Source organism: Carassius gibelio, chromosome A15 (assembly GCF_023724105.1).
Source record: "Carassius gibelio isolate Cgi1373 ecotype wild population from Czech Republic chromosome A15, carGib1.2-hapl.c, whole genome shotgun sequence".
Classification (NCBI taxonomy): Eukaryota; Metazoa; Chordata; class Actinopteri; order Cypriniformes; family Cyprinidae; genus Carassius; species Carassius gibelio.
In genome coordinates, this window is record NC_068385.1 from 25,997,484 (window position 1) to 26,002,438 (window position 4,955).

Here is a 4,955-nt window from a genome sequence, read left to right on the forward strand (position 1 = left end):
CCTCCCCCGCTCGTGGGTCACGGGGGTGGCTGGCCGCTGATCGAGGCCGTAACCGGGAAAAGTGTGCTTCGCGGGGCCGGGAGGGGGACGGGCGAGGGCCGGACGGAGCCGACCTCCCGCCTCGCGCCTCCTCTCCGACCGCCGGTGGCGGACATTTACGATAGACCGGCCGTCTGAGTCTCCCAAGAAAGAGGGGGGCAGAGCCCCTTCTCATGCGCGCATGTGCCGGACACGGTGTTTCGCTCGTACCTTCCAACCACCGTGCCCCCTAGGCGCACCCGCCCATAGCGGCCAGTGGCCGGGCGGGGTCCTAGCTCGGGCGCGCAACGTGCTCCACTCGATCCGTTCTCTTGCGATACGCGCTAAGTCCACAAAATAACGCGTTCGCCGAAATCGCGACGGCACGTAAAAACGCCATCCCCTATCGGGCGGACCTCCAGGGTCGCGGGTGAATCCAGAAGGTGCCCGCGGAAGAGGCACCTTTCCCGGCCTGCCCCGGAGCCTCGGGGAGGGTGGATGTTTGGCCAAAGCCCGCGTTTCCGACTTAGTCGTCAGAGCTCACGGGCGACCACTGGTCACCCCGCGAACGGTTCTCCCCAGTAAGGGCGGTCGTCTTTCGACTGCCCCCGGCCACGGCGATGGTGCTTGGGCCGGGCAGCGGTCCACAAAGCCCCCTTAGGTATCAGTTTGCGTTCCCGGTCGGGGGGCCCTCAGACGAATCGCGTCACCCCGGCCACGGCGAGGGTATGTGGGCCGGGGAACCCTCCAGACAGCCCCCTGGATCCGAAATGGTTTTCGCCAGAGCCTAAGTCCACAAAATGACGCGTTCGTCCAAATCGCGACGGCACGTAAAAACGCCATCCCCTATCGGGCGGACCTCCAGGGTCGCGGGTGAATCCAGAAGGTGCCCGGGGAAGAGGCACCTTTCCCGGCCTGCCCCGGAGCCTCGGGGAGGGTGGATGTTTGGCCAAGGCCCGCGTTTCCGACTTAGTCGTCAGAGCTCACGGGCGACCACTGGTCACCCCGCGAACGGTTCTCCCCAGTAAGGGCGGTCGTCTTTCGACTGCCCCCGGCCACGGCGATGGTGCTTGGGCCGGGCAGCGGTCCACAAAGCCCCCTTGATATCAGTTTGCGTTCCCGGTCGGGGGGCCCTCAGACGAATCGCGTCACCCCGGCCACGGCGAGGGTATGTGGGCCGGGGAACCCTCCAGACAGCCCCCTGGATCCGAAATGGTTTTCGCCAGAGCCTAAGTCCACAAAATGACGCGTTCGTCCAAATCGCGACGGCACGTAAAAACGCCATCCCCTATCGGGCGGACCTCCAGGGTCGCGGGTGAATCCAGAACGTGCCCGGGGAAGAGGCACCTTTCCCGGCCTGCCCCGGAGCCTCGGGGAGGGTGGATGTCTGGCCAAGGCCCGCGTTTTCGACTTAGTCGTTTTTCCAACCCCGAATTCCTCCAGGGCCTCCGACCTGCCGAGCGAGGCCGACGAGGGCTAGGGCCGGTCGGATAGGTCTCTCACCAAAGAGGCCCTGGAGCCTACGACCCGCCACTGGTCACCCAGCAAACCGAGAACCGGAGTAGGGGGTGCTATCTCACTCTCATGCCCAAGAGAGGGAGGCCACGCTGGGCCTGGGTCGCTGGAAATAGACCCTGGAGCTCAACGTTCAAATTTACAGAGAACCAGACTAGGGGGAGCCGTCTCACTCTCATGCCCGAGAGGGTGAGGCCTCGTTGGGCCTGGGTCGCTCAAAAAAGCCCCTGGAGCTCAACCTTCAAATTTACAGAGAACCAGACTAGGGGGAGCCATCTCACCCTCATGCCCGAGAGGGTGAGGCCTCGTTGGGCCTGGGTCGCTCGAAAATGCCCCTGGAGCTCAACCTTCAAATTTACAGAGAACCAGACTAGGGGGAGCCATCTCACTCTCATGCCCGAGAGGGTGAGGCCTCGTTGGGCCTGGGTCGCTCAAAAAAGCCCCTGGAGCTCAGCCTCCACGGTTAATGAGAACCGGAGTAGGGGGCGCCATCTCACCCCCATGCCCAGGACGGTGAGGCCACGCTGGGCCTCGGTCGACCGAAAAAGCCCCTGGAGCTCAACCTTCAAATTTACAGAGAACCAGACTAGGGGGAGCCATCTCACTCTCATGCCCGAGAGGGTGAGGCCTCGTTGGGCCTGGGTCGCTCGAAAAAGCCCCTGGAGCTCAGCCTCCACGGTTAATGAGAACCGGAGTAGGGGGCGCCATCTCACCCCCATGCCCAGGACGGTGAGGCCACGCTGGGCCTCGGTCGACCGAAAAAGCCCCTGGAGCTCAACCTTCAAATTTACAGAGAACCAGACTAGGGGGAGCCATCTCACTCTCATGCCAGAGACGGTGAGGCCTCGTTGGGCCTGGGTCGCTCGAAAAAAGCCCCTGGAGCTCAGCCTCCACGGTTAATGAGAACCGGAGTAGGGGGCGCCATCTCACCCCCATGCCCGAGAGGGTGAGGCCTCGTTGGGCCTGGGTCGCTCGAAAAAGCCCCTGGGGCTCAGCCTCCACGGTTAATGAGAACCGGAGTAGGGGGCGCCATCTCACCCCCATGCCCGAGAGGGTGAGGCCTCGTTGGGCCTGGGTCGCTCGAAAAAGCCCCTGGAGCTCAGCCTCCACGGTTAATGAGAACCGGAGTAGGGGGCGCCATCTCACCCCCATGCCCGAGACGGTGAGGCCTCGTTGGGCCTGGGTCGCTCGAAAAAGCCACTGGAGCTCAGCCTTCACGGTTAATGAGAACCGGAGTAGGGGGCGCCATCTCACTCTCATGCCCAAGACGGTGAGGCCTCGTTGGGCCTGGGTCGCTCGAAAAAGCCCCTGGAGCTCAGGCTCCACGGTTAATGAGAACCGGAGTAGGGGGCGCCATCTCACCCCCATGCCCGAGAGGGTGAGGCCTCGTTGGGCCTGGGTCGCTCGAAAAAGCCCCTGGAGCTCAGCCTCCACGGTTAATGAGAACCGGAGTAGGGGGCGCCATCTCACCCCCATGCCCAGGACGGTGAGGCCACGCTGGGCCTCGGTCGATCGAAAAAGCCCCTGGAGCTCAGGCTCCACGGTTAATGAGAACCGGAGTAGGGGGCGCCATCTCACCCCCATGCCCGAGAGGGTGAGGCCTCGTTGGGCCTGGGTCGCTCGAAAAAGCCCCTGGGGCTCAGCCTCCACGGTTAATGAGAACCGGAGTAGGGGGGCGCCATCTCACCCCCATGCCCAGGACGGTGAGGCCACGCTGGGCCTCGGTCGATCGAAAAAGCCCCTGGAGCTCAACCTTCAAATTTACAGAGAACCAGACTAGGGGGCGCCAACTCACTCTCATGCCCAGGAGGGGGAGGCCACGCTGGGCCTGGGTCGCTCGAAAAAGCCCCTGGAGCTCAGCCTCCACGGTTAATGAGAACCGGAGTAGGGGGCGCCATCTCACCCCCATGCCCAGGACGGTGAGGCCACGCTGGGCCTCGGTCGATCGAAAAAGCCCCTGGAGCTCAGGCTCCACGGTTAATGAGAACCGGAGTAGGGGGCGCCATCTCACCCCCATGCCCGAGAGGGTGAGGCCTCGTTGGGCCTGGGTCGCTCGAAAAAGCCCCTGGGGCTCAGCCTCCACGGTTAATGAGAACCGGAGTAGGGGGGGCGCCATCTCACCCCCATGCCCAGGACGGTGAGGCCACGCTGGGCCTCGGTCGATCGAAAAAGCCCCTGGAGCTCAACCTTCAAATTTACAGAGAACCAGACTAGGGGGCGCCAACTCACTCTCATGCCCGAGAGGGGGAGGCCACGCTGGGCCTGGGTCGCTCGAAAAAGCCCCTGGAGCTCAGCCTGCGAAGCGCTTTTGTCATCACCCCGATGGCGGGTAAAAACGGCATCCTCTATCGGGCCGACCTCCGGGGTCGCGGGCGAAATCGGAGCTCTACCCGGGAAAGGTGCACCATCCTGGGCAAGGCCGCCGGAGAGGGGGTGGTTGGATGTTCGACCGGGGCCCGCTCGGGAACGCCGGGGCCTAGGGACTTGAAACTCGGGTCGTTGATAGGGCCCGTCGGCCCCTCTCGGACGCCGCCACCCCCGAGCCGACAGCCCCCCGGGGGCCGGGGATAGCGCCCCCCAAAGTTCGAAATTTTGAACGGCCGTATCTCGCCGAGGCCGAGACCCAGGGACTTCAAACTCGGGACCGCGGTAGACCCTGAGGCCCCCTATCAGACGCCGCCACCCGCGGGCCGATGGCCCCCCGGGGGCCGGGGATAGCGCCCCCCTAAGGTCGAAGATTTGACCGGCCGTATCTCGCCGAGGCCGAGCCCCAGGGACTTCAAACTCGGGTCGCTGATAGAGCCAGAGGGCCCCTACCGGACGCCGCCGGCCCCAGGTCCCCAACCCCCGGGGAGGCCGAGATACGGCCCCCCAAACTTCAGGATTTGTGCCCTCGTAACTCAGGCACCGGACCGCCCCGGGACTCGGGGGCGGTGGCGTCCGGTAGGCCCCGAGGCCCTCTACCTGACCCCCGAGTTTCAGCCCCGGGGACCCCCGCACCGCGGAGATATCGGCGAGAAACCGCGCCGCGGCCGAAATCGGAACTCTACCCGGGAATGGCGCACCGTCCTGGGCAAGGCCGCCGGCGAGGGGGGGGTTGGAAGTTCGACCGGGGCCCGCGCCGGAACGCCGAGGCCTAGGGTCTTGAAACTCGGGTCGTTGATGGAGGCCGTCGGCCCCTCTCGGACGCCGCCACCCCCGAGCCGACAGCCCCCCGGGGGCCGGGGATAGCGCCCCCCAAAGTTCGAAAATTTGACCGGCCGTATCTCGCCGAGGCAGAGGCCCAGAGACTTCAGACTCGGGTCGATGATAGATCCCGTGGCCCCCTATCAGACGCCGCCACCCCAGGGCCGGTGCACCCCAGGGGGCCGGAGATAGCGCCCACCGACGGTGGAACTTTGAACGGCCGTATCTCGCCGAGG